The following is a 13003-nucleotide window of genomic DNA, read 5'->3' as shown; positions in this document are numbered from 1 at the left end:
ACCTGGAGTTCTCCTATGAATGGATAACTACAGGGAGTCACTTTATCTGAGACTAATTCTTCATTTATAATCTAGAAGCGCACAAGTGCATCTAGTGGGAGTTTCTGCTAAGATACTCCATTATGTGTGGTGGAAATAAGAAGTGGGGGAGGGAATGATGAAGACACAGACATTTTGCTTTAGTAAACGTGTCTCTAATTTTTTTTCTATGATGATCCCCACCAAAATAAATCATTTGCCTTACTATACATGAGTAAAAGAAATAGTAGCAACCCCCAATATTCATTGGAGAGTTCTGGAATATTTGAGGAAGAGAATTTTTTTTAATTTCTCACACTCTGTAGAACTCCACAGCCAAGTAAGATACAACAGAAGACATTAATATCTGTAATAATACCCATACGACCTAACCCACTGGATTCATATAAGAGAATAATGAGATTTGTAGCATAGTCCTCACTATGCAAAATGGCAGTGCCACATGAAAGTAATGTTGCAATCGTCACTGACTAGAAAAAGCTCTTCTATAGAATTCTAAAACCTAACACAATGACTAGGAGTCTTTGCTTTAGTCATTCGAGAAAAGCAATTAGCCGAGGACTGCCATAATTGATGCTCATTCCATCAACTAGGTAGCCCTGTAGAAATATTGACAGCACCTTCTGGGCTCTGTGGGGTTCACCAACAGAGACAACCTCAAAGCTGTTGTAACCATTGTTAAGCATATTAAGCCCACACTCATTACTTGCCATTTGTAAGCTATTTTATAATTTTATGATGGCATAATCTATCAGACACTCCTTAGAGTAGATAATTGTCTGAGGCAAGTACCTTTGTCTTCAGATAGACCCTGAAGTCGTTTGTGTTCCCTGGGGTAGGTACTGTATATTGGGCAAGTCACCGACCCCAAGAGACTAAAGTCTCTCAGATATCAACTGAGTACCTTGCTTCACAAACTTTGAGAGTTTCGGAACGGAGCCCTTTGCTCCCCACCTGGACCCTTGTTCTGAAACTCCACTCAGTTGAATAGCATCTCGTTATGCTCAGCTAAATAAAAATGGAGGACTGATTTCTAATCTACCTTCATTTTATCCTCTGCCAATAATCCAAATATCTCCTGGCATCTCTCAGCAAACTAGCTGATGCTCATCTTTTCAAATTCAGCTCGTACTGGGCAGATGGCTCGGAGAACAAGTACAAGGACCTGAGTTGGATCCCTAGTGCCTATATAAACCTGGGCATGGACAGAATCATGTGTGCCTGTAACCTGGGCATGGACAGAATCATCTGTGCTTGTAACCTGGGCATGGACAGAATCATGTGTGCCTGTAACCTAGGCAGAATTGTATGCCCCTATAACCAGGGCATTGGCAAAATCATGAGTACCTGTAATCCTGCCACCAAAGGGAGAGGTGACAGCAAGGGGCTGGCAGGACCTTGCTGACCAAATAGCTTAGCTTAAATAAAGCAGTAAGCTTCACCAAGAGACTCTGTCTCAAGGGAATGAGCCAGAGGATGATGGATAATAAGGTAGAACACCATCCTTTAGCCTTCTGTATATAAGAGAGAGAGAGAGAGAGAGAGAGAGAGAGAGAGAGAATAGACACACAGACACCACACACGCACAGAGAGAGAGAGAATAGACAGCGAGAGAGAATAGACAGGGAGAGAGACAGACAGACAGACAATAGACACACAGACACCACACCCAGAGAGAGAAAGACAGACAGACAGACAGATACACAGACACACAATAGACACACAGACACCACACAGACAGCACACAAACACCACAGAGAGAGACAGACAGGCAGGCAGGCAGACAGACAGACACACATACACACACACACACACACACACACACACACACACACACGAAATTAATGGATATTTTAAGATAATAAATAAACTTAACTACCACTGTTCTCAGGAAGTCTTCGCTGGCCACCCATTACCAGAGCCTCCAACTGATCTTTCATCTCAATCATCTCAGTCCTTTTTGAAATGCTCTGCATGGAGTTATTGTGATGAACTTATGATTTTACTACTCACTAGAAAGTAACTTTCATGAGATCTGGGGACATTGTCATTAATTTGCACCCAGTGTGTGACACATGGGTCTTCAATAAATATAGTTTATCAAGTGATCAAGTGAGAAGTGGAAAAGTGAGAGTGGAAAGCAGCTGGCTTACTTACAAGGTGAAATGGTGAGATTCTCACGGGCAACTCTGACTACACAGCTTGATCCCCTCAGACTGAGGTCCTACTTTCTAAGCAAAAGAAAACTCCACTGTAACTACAGCTGTGTGTCACACTGCTGTAGACTACTGACTGCATTAACACACATTAAAGGCTCTTTTAAAAGTGAAAATGTCATAAGTATTTTTATTGTTGTCATAGTTTGATTGTTGGTATTTCTACATTGGTACATAACACCCACCGTGGAAATATGGTTTAGGAAGCAAGAAACAGATAGTTCAGCCTAAGTTAATTAGGGAACCTTCTAGCTTACGATGGTTTGCAGGACTAAGATGAAGAATGAGGCTTGGCCTGTTTCTATATGATTTTATTTTTTCTTCTTCCCATTGTTGCTCCATTCTTGAGTAAACAGTAAAAAAGATTCTGCTACAACGATGACCTTGGTCAAGAAAGAGCATTTTTTCCCACAACTTTATCTTTCCCAAAGTCCCTGGCCAACATATCCTCCGGTCTTCTTTAGCTGCACTTCAACAATTTGTCTAGGAATCATTGGCTGTTGTGGTCCTGGGTTGTTACACCAATTACCGCCAAGGAGAAAAGAAATAAATCAGATGCATCCTGGATGTGAGGGCAGGCTTGCTTTCCCTGAAGCCTTTGTCGGTATCAGGGGGAAACATGGATGTATATCTAAAAGCAAATCAGACAGGAAGGAGTGAATACTTTCTGGTTCGGAAACAAATGGTATCCACTACATTTGTGAAAACTAAAGGCTTTAGACAGAATGCTTAAACCAAAACCCAAGGCATGGACAAATGCCTATTAGCATAAACGCCCCTTGTGTTAGAATTAAAACTACTAACTAATCTACTTTCTGTTCTAGACCTTTAGGCAAAGAACATATTAAGTCAAGAGCAAATATAGTCTTACATAAACTTCTTTTGTAAGTTCTTTTACTTGATTTAAGAATAATACATTTTCCAGTTAGGTTTTGGTCAGTCGATATCTTTAAGTATTTATACAAAGAAGGACACAATTTAAAAATACTACACAATACATTAAATCTCAGATATTACTTCTCCCAGGAGCTTGGAAGCCAACGCCTAACACATGAGCCATGTCAGTGCACAGTGACAGCGTTCAATACCATCACTCAGTAAGTTAAATGCTAATACTTAAATGTGATATAAGTATGCATGTCTATATAATCCATTTAGATAAAAATAGGAATACTAAGAGGGTGGTTCAGTCTAGCACTGTTTGAAAACCTAGTTGCTGGTGCCACGCAGAATGCAGTCCGAATTCATCCTATGGGGTAAACAGAGACCACTTGACAACTTATGAATCTTCTCCTAGCATTACTGTCCTCATCTGAAAAATGTACCTGATCTCAGCGAGCTGTTGTTAGGGTTGAGTTAAGTGAGATGGCACAAATAATTGTTGCCACATTGTTCAATGGGTATTATGCAAGAAAAATCTACCCACATTCATGGAAGATGCATTATGTGTTTGCTGCTCTCTTATCTCTACTCTTTTACCCAAAACAACAAAAGGGAGGAACGTTTTAGCTTGACTCACAGTTCGGGAGATATTTCTGCCTGTTGTGGCAAGGAAGGTATGGCAATGTGTAGCTCCAAGCATGGGTGGCAGGAATCGCTCTAGGGCAGAAGAATGTGGTGCCAGTGTTCATGTGGAGCAGAACAGGAGGAGAAAAGAGCTAGATGGGAGTCAGAGGTGGGTATCATCTTCAAAAGCCCCCTGCTAGTGACCTGCTCCTACCAGCTAGGCCCTACTCCTAAGGATTTTACAGCCATAATGAGGATCCCATAGCCAAAGGATGAGCCTTATGTCATTTGCTGTGATAAAATACCATAACCCAAAGCAACTGGAGTGGAAAGAGTCTATGTCAGTTCTACTTCAATATCACAAGTCAAGGAGAGAACCTGGAAGTAGGAGCTGATTCAGAGGCCATGGAGGAGTGCTGCTTACTGGCTTGCTCTTCACAGCTTGTTCTGTATGCCTTCTTAGAGGACCACCTGCTCAGAGTTGACACCGCCCACAGTGGGCTAGCCCCTCCCATATCAATCACTAAGAAAGAAAATGCTCAACAGACTTGCTTTTAGGACAGTTTAATGGAGACATTCGATTGAGAGTCAGTCTCTCTTTCTAAGTGACTCTAGCTTATGTCAAATTAACAAACATCCCAAGACCCTTAGTGGATGGCTGAAATTTTGGACAGTATTGGTGTGTGTGTATGTGTGTGTGTGTGTGTGTGTGTGTGTGTGTGTGTGTGTGTGTGAGAGAGAGAGAGACAGAGACAGAGACAGAGACAGAGACAGAGAGAGACAGAGAGACAGAGAGACAGAGAGAGAGTGATTCATATATGTATATGCCTATGTTAAATTTTAGAAGTTTAGCTGAGTAATATGTTCCTATTAATAAAATGGAACAATTATAGAAGTGCGTTGTGGTAAAAGATACATGGATATGGTCTCCCTCTATCTTTTTTTTTAAATTAATCATTCCATTCATTTACATCTCAAATGATATCCCACTTCCCGGTTACCCCCTCTACCACTACCCATCCTATGATATCCCATTTCCCAGTTGCCCCTCCACCAGCCTCCCATCTCACATCTGCCGTCTCCCCTCCCCTTTGCCTGTATGAGAGTGCTCCCCCACCCACCCTCACTCAAGGGCTGGAGGAGCTAAGGGGGATTACAACCCATTGGAATGACAACATAGGCAAGACCACCAACCAAGGAGTGTACCTGAATGGATCCATGACTCTAGATACATATGTAGAAGAAGATGATCTTCCTTGACAGCAACAGGAGGGTAGGCCCTTGGTCCTGGGAGGTTTGAGGTCCTGGGGGCATGCTAGAGCAGTGGGGGAGGAGAGTGTGGGTGGGTGGGGGAGCACTCCCTCTATTTTAAAATACCTTGGTGCACTGCACATAACCTTTTACTTGTAAAATTGTGAAGTAGGACATGGCTTATGGCAGCATGGAGTAGGAGAGGGCTTGAGGGAGACTTCACCCCCTACTCAGAAGAACACACCGTTTGAAACTTACGAAGTGGTAGCTGAAATGAGAAAATAAATAATAGAATCACTGATAAGTGGCTACCACATTTCACAAAGTTTGGCTGCCGGTAGAACCACCATCCTCAGTGGTTCGGCTTTGCAAACTCTTGGTGTTACAGTAAATCCAGGATGAAGTAGAAAAGAAGAGAAATTGCCCATCAATTCACAAATCATCCTGGGGAACTCGGTGAAGCCCCGAAGTGAGCCAGAGACAGACTCTGGATGCAATCGAGCCTATTTGTTTGCCTTGTCCCACGAAATCCTGCTATTTAACGTTTAAGAAGCTATTTTTTCTTTCTTCTCCCCATCTTAATCTACGTAACACATGCTTTCTTCTTGAGAAACAAAGTAGCTGAGATTTCAAAAGTGATATACCACAAATTCTTGCATAGAAGGACATACACACTTTTAAGAGCCGAGAGACTTGCTAATATTTGCCATCGATAGGGTAATATAGGGGGTTTGGAGAGATGGCTCGGTAGTTAAGAGCACTTACTATGCAAACCTGAGGACCAAGGTCAGATCCATCACTCACATAACAAGTCATGGGAGGGCTCACATGCACTTGTAACTCTAGAGTGGAGGAGTTAAAAATAGGAGCACTACTGGGGAGTGTGTGAGGCCAGATGAAAAACATGAGCTCCGGGTTCTGACCTCTATGTATTTATAGATGTATGCATCTACACAAATACATATGCATATAATACACAGAGAGACGCAGACACACACACACACCACCACCACCACCATCACCACCACAACCACCACCCACCATCACCATACCACGAAAGAAAAAGAAAAACGTTGAGAGGGGAAAAGGAAGAAATTAAGAAAGTACAACACAATAAACACTATGGCAGGACCTACCTAAGCATCTTGATTCTCATTTTTAAAAATGCTTCCTGTGTACCAGACTCTCCAGGAGAAAGCACTATGAGACAGGAAACTGTTACGGTGCATCTCTGAAGATTGGGATGGACATAAGCCCAGACAAAGGTCTGGGGACCAAGTAATCATGCCCTAAGAGTAGGTCCAGCAGAAAGGGAAGCATGCAGGATTCTGTGACTTCCCCGCTTCTCCTCTTCCACTTCTTGGTGAGCTTGAACAGTTTATTTAGCCTGCTTGCACCTCGTTGCCCTGGCCTATGAAAAGGTCCTCAAACAGTTGCCACCTCACACATCTGCAAAGAACAACACTGGTTGGTGGTTCGGTGTTTGCAGAGCAATGCTGGTTTTTCTTTGGGTTCTGCTCTCCCAATGTGTAAGCATAGGGAAGTCATACTTCTTCCTCCTGACAAATACTTTGATATTTGCTTTTCCAGCCCTGGGAGCTACTCACTTACAAAGAAGTGCTTTGCTGAACTCCCTGTAGGAAAGAGATCATTCCCAAACACAGGCCAAGAACCAAGCCAGGGATGATGGTAAAAATCAACTGTCAACTTGACATTTTGTAAAATCATCTAAGATACAGACCTCTGGGTGTTTGTGAGGAAGATGCTTGTTACGTTGTTCTCCCCCCTCAACTAATCCAAGCTGGGCTCCTGAACTGAATTAAGGGGAAAAGTGAGCTGAGCACTAGCGTTCATCTCTCTCTGCTTCCGGTGAGATGACTTTGTTACAGCATCAGGAGTAAGTGGTACGTACACCAGAAGAAATGATCACCGTTTTCCATGGACCTGACACTCAGTGTGGGCCCAAGTGACAAACCTCACATCAGTAGAATATGGGGAAGTTTTCAAGCATGGCACTTCTTACTTCAGGCACATTTAGAAAAACAGTCATATTTAACCAAATATGACAAGAACAGCAGGGCACTTGACCAGATATAAGCACTTTCTGCTCCCATATGCAGGATGTCCACTCTGAAACCTTCCTTGCTGATTGATATGCCAAGGGTGCAATTTCCTTCATTCTCATTCCCCTTTAATGGGGTAAACAGACATATATAACATGCAGTATACGTAACATACTCTGGATGACATGAGCTCTCTTGTTCTAAGTTTACTTTCTAGAGTCATCTTTCCTCTATTTTTGCCCCAAATGCTGGGCATAAAATGTTCCACTTCCCTCTAATCTTTGCATTTCCTTGCTCTGCATTCTGAAATCCACCTACCTGGATTCCAATTTGAATTCATCCCTGTGATTCGCTATGGAAATGGGCACGGTGCTTCCTTCTCTCACCTCTGTTTTCTTAATGGAAGGTTGAAAATAATGCTAATAGTAACCATGCTGGCTTATGGCGTACCTGAGCTAATAATTACCCATAGAGAGGAACACAGTGATTCTTTACCCCAAGCGGCATTTTAGGATCTACTGGGGGAATCTGTCTAAAACTCACAGTGCCTGGTTCTACCTGGCCCAATAGAATCAGAGTCCTTAGAGATGAGGCCATGATACTGAGTCATTTCTACATTTTTCTTGACATTTATAGCACACATCTCGATGCTCAGAGAGCACTGTCAAATAAGGGGCAGAATTAATATACACTGGTGGGCCAGAGTGCTGTGAATTTTTGCCTTCTGGACATGACAAGGCCATTCCACTCAGGAATTCACAGGAGCTATGATTACCTGTACAAGATCTGAAGTAGACTGAGCCCACCAATATTTCACCATGGTAGGGGAGGCACTCATGAGACCCCATGGTTAAGTAAAGAGCTATTGGCAATCGCTGGCTGCTGGGGAAAGGAGTCATTTTTCTTCACTAGATTAGCCACTGGCTAGTGACCTACACACCAATAAATAACCTCACACTTCTGCTCATGCAGTCACCTGCAATAAAATCACTGAGGGAGAGAAAGACACCTTAGAGAAAGGAAAAAAAAAGGTTTGGAAGAATGGGACAAAGAAGATAATGGAGAAAATTAAATCAAAAATATATCCTATACATGTGTGAAATTCTCAAATAATAGACTTTAAAATATGGTCTCTCAGGGGTTTTTTTTAAGTTCTTCCATGGAAAATAAGACAAATCAGTGAGTGAAGGCACCTACTGCCAACCCTGATATCCTGAGTTCAAGCCCCAAAACCCACATGGTGGAGAGAACCAATTCTCACAAGTTGATCTCTGACCTCCAAATATATACTATAGCATGTGTCTGTACCTACATACATTAAATAAATGTAATTTCAAAATGCAAGTTCACCCTAGAGACTTAAGAAAACAAGGGACCAATTGTCCTGTGTAAGGCCACAGCTCACTAAGTGTTGGCTGGTGATGTCACACAATTTAGCTGCTCAAAGAAGTAAAATATACTACATTGTGTTTCTTCTCTTTAATCTACTTTTCATCTGGCTTCTTTCTCTCACTCCCATTTACTTTGATCCAGCACGTACCTGAAACTAATATAAATTAAAGCCAAGGATGTCTTAGGGTGCTCCCACTGAGACAAAGGGACCTTTGAATACAGGTCTTTCTATTAACACATAGATGAGAGAGGAAATGTCAGCTTCTCCAAAGGGGTCGTTCCTTTGATATCATTGTGGGGTATCTTGTGAAAGTTCTGCATGCTGCAGGTTTGAGGGCCAGGAGGATTTGGTCCAGTCACCAGAAATGCCTAAATAATGCAAAGCAAAAGAGAGGCGAAGGACAGGAAATGTTCATTCTCAGAGCTTGTATCTCTTCAGTGTGGATAATCATCTTTCTGCAAATGTCCTTTTGTCATATTTATGATGGCGACACATCATTATGAATACAGTAGCTCATTTGCAACATGACCGGGCAAATATTGAATGTTCTAGGCTACATTTAATTCCAAGGTAACTGAAATCATTTGTGTCTCTTAGTAACCAGATAGGGTTTGGATCTCAGAAAGCTTAAAATAGTAGGGACTTTCTGACTTGTGTTTCACAAAAATCAAATCTAGACAAGTTTTGAGGAAGAAGTCAGAGATGATTTGAGCTTGTGGGGAGTCGAGGTCAAGAGGGAAAGGCTAAGATTCCAGGATATATTGCTGAGGGAGTGATTGAAGGAGCTGGTTACAAATGGTTTCCTGGATTAAATCGGCTGACTCTCTCCTCCAATTAAATAGCACGCAGAGTCAGTCACGGTGTTTATCAGGGCTCAGATACACAAATCTGTTCTGCGGAGAATCTTAGAAGTCAGGATCTCAACATCCAGTTATTGAACACTTGTTACTCTGTTTAGGTTAAGAGTCTAAGACAACGTAGATTCAGTGTGTAAGGTATTTTTGTTCTAATCAGATTCCTACGTCCCAAATACTAATGCAGGTAATGTCAGGCACTACAGAGAAACACAGGCATGGAGGGTAGAAGACACTTTGGAGTCAAGACAGTGCAGCTATTGATTTTCTGGATCACTGTGAGTCCTGAAGGTTTATGTAGATCAGAAAACCAATACCATTCCAGAACAGATCTAGACCAGACTTGAAGCTTCCACTCTAGAAGACAAATGTTAGGACTTGATTGCTTTCTGGATGTTTCATTACAGTCAAATATAATTCTATGTATGTAGATGTGTGTGTTGAATGAAAATATGAGGAAGAATAATTTTATAGCTTAAGATCTGCCCCCGAAAAAATGAAATTCAGTTTCCTGAAGACAGAGGTCCTTCAGGTAGGACTCAGAGAGCAGTGACTCAGGGCATGAACAACCCACCAGGGATGGATCAATGGGGTCTCTGTTATTGTATTTGTTTTATGAGTTATAAAATTATGTCTTAAAAATAAGTTGTTAACCAACAGTACAAAAAACAGAAGGCAAGGTACTTTTAGAATACAGACCTTTGGCATCTTGAAAACAATGAGTCTGACTCACTATAAACTGGGATAACCTGGGTAAATTTTCTTCCATTCAAGGAAACAAGTTGAAAAGTAGATGAGATGGACCTAGTTCTATGTTGATTCCTGTCCACAGGCATCTTCTGGTAATTATTTGATTGTACTGTGCATGCTTAACCAACCCACCATTCCAGCCTCGTCGACACTCACTCTCTGTTCAAGTCCAGAGTTAAGTGAGTCCAGAATATTTTCAACAATCCCTGATGAAACCTTCACTCCACTCCATGTTGTCTGACAGTTAAAACCTGTATCGAAGCTTAATTCCCATATGAGATCATTGGAATTCTCCTCTGCCTCTCCTGGCCTTCCATAGCCCTGAATTCTCCCATATAGTTCCCCTCTCCAGCAGCCCTTGTATGCTCACAGTTCCCTCAAACATGTAATCTTTATTTATCATTATCTGTCTACTTGAGTGTTGATGAGCTCCCTAAATGAACAAATCATGCCCCATTTATTTCTGCTTTACCATCCCATTGTCCAAACCAGTAAATTGCATAAAACAGATATTCAATAATTGTTTGATGAATTAGATTACAATGGACTTTAGTGTAAGCCTATTTATTATAGCATTGCTGAAAAAGGCAAAATACTGAAAACAATCCAATTGTTCATCAGTTGAATTTGAATAAATCATTACAGTACCCTCTTACAGTACAGGAAAGACACGGCGACTGTTGACAGGGATGTAAATCTGGTATATAAAGATCCACAGTGTATATTATTGAGTAAAATGGCAATTGCCATAACCCAAAAGGAGAACATTATTCAAGCATTTAATACAAGTTTATATCATTAAAAAGACCAGAAAAGATATAATTTTGTTTGAGAACGTGCCTACTATGACCCAGGAATTATTTTGAGCTATATATGTAAAATTAAACTAAACATAGAGAACAACAGAATTAGAGAATCAAACATTAGTCACACTGTTTATAAGAGAGGTTTATAAGATACCTATTCTTAATGAGGAGAATAAGGCCTGGGGCATTTAGGAAAACAAGAGTTTGGTAATGGACATTTCTGAGAAGCCTATTGTGCCTCTATGTGGAGAGATAGGCAGTGTGGTGTGTGGTCTAAAGGACACAGGTGAAAGTCAGACTAGGCTTAGATTTTAGATCACACAAAAATGGTATTCAGACCCATTTGTGGGGCTGAAGGGATGGTTAGTGAGTATGAGGATTTATTGTGCAAGACTGAGGACTTGACTTCAAATCCCCAGCACTATTAAAATAAAAGGCCACATGTATTTGTAATCCCCTTACTGAGGATTTTCTTAGTTTGCAGCTTTTTATTGCTGTGTTGCTGTGATAAATACCAAGACCAAAAGCAACTTGAGGAAAGAGGAGTTTATTTCAGCTTAATGAAATACATATTCCATAGTCCATCAGGAAGAGAAGTCAGGCCATGGAGGAGTACTACTTACTGGCTTGCTCCTCATGACTTGTTCAGCCTGCTTTCTTGTATAGCCCTGGACCACTTGTCCAAGGCTGGAACCATCTACAGTAAAGTGGGCCCTCCCATATCAATCATTAATCAAGAAAATGCCTTCCACAGACTTACCCATTGGCCAGTCTGATAGAGGCAATTTCTCAGTTAAGAATCACTTGTCCCAGATATATCTAATGTTGTATCAAGTTGACAAAATCCAAACTACATAGCTCAAAGTACAGTGAGGAATCCTGTTTCAAATAAATAAGGCAGACAGAGAGATAACAGAGCACTCAGCATCTTCCTCTGTAGTCCTTAGGTGTACATGGGTGCAAATACGCCCCACACGCATGCATACATATTAGCACATATAAATAAGTAAATAAAAAGGTAAATAAATAAATAATTTTTCTACTTCAGTAGACTACTTGAAAAATATGGAAAGCTAAGAGGTCTGAGAATTACATTTAGGTCTAGAAGATAAGAGATGAACAAAAGCTCTTCAGGGCTCTGAAGCAGGAGCATAGGGAGGTGGCTGCCACAGAGGAAACCCAATAAGCGTATGGACTAACTCTTCAAGAGGTGGGAGATGACCTCCGTAAAAGAGTGTTGAGGGGTTCAATGATGGGATGACTGGGAACTGACCATTGAATTTTGTGACATGAAGGTCACTAGTGACCTGAATAAAAGTAGTCTTGGAGAAACAATAAGAACAAAAGTCAGAGTAAATGAGGATCTCAAGAAAAGGAAGAGGCAAGGCTGACAGGGAGTTCATCTGACCCTTTCAAAGCCTTTTTAAAATTAAAAACATATCAGACAAATTGAGAAGCATTCTAGAAATCATCTAGCTTGTTGTCCACAAAATGTCAATGTCAGGAGAGTTGAAGAAAAGCTAAAGGGAGGTCCCCAGGTTTAAAAAGGCCAGGGAGATGTGACAATGAATTTCATATAGGGTCAGAAATTGACGGGATTTGGAGGAGCATTTATAAAGAACATTATTGAAACAATGACAAACTCACTAGGGCCACATTCTTAAACAAAAGGATTGGGTCAAGGCTAAATTTCTACATTGCAGCACTGAATAGTGGTTGGGTTAAAGAGTGCCCTACTCTTTTTTTTTTATTTATTTATTTATTTATTTATTTATTTATTTATTTATTTATTTATTTATTTTTACATAAAAGCACTTCACAGTAAAGAACTATGGTAATAACTGATTAAGGAAGTCAGTAAATACAGAGATCATCCATGTGCATACATATGCAGTTGCATGTAAATTTAAAACAGACAGATGCCCTGAGAATACAACACGTAAATGTGAGGTAAACAGGTGAGAGACAAGGAAGTTCTGTGGATTGTTATTATAGCTTCTCACACTTGAAGCCATTTTACAATAAAATACATTTTAAAAGTGTGAATAGTGTTTACTTCTGAGTAATGCATTAATGGATTCTATCTACATCCCAATGTCTAACTTTTTTTTATTATTTTTTTTTA

This window comes from Rattus norvegicus, chromosome 4 (assembly GCF_021556685.1).
Source record: "Rattus norvegicus strain SHRSP/BbbUtx chromosome 4, alternate assembly SHRSP_T2T, whole genome shotgun sequence".
NCBI classification, from domain to species: Eukaryota; Metazoa; Chordata; class Mammalia; order Rodentia; family Muridae; genus Rattus; species Rattus norvegicus.
This window is presented reverse-complemented; position numbering follows the sequence as displayed.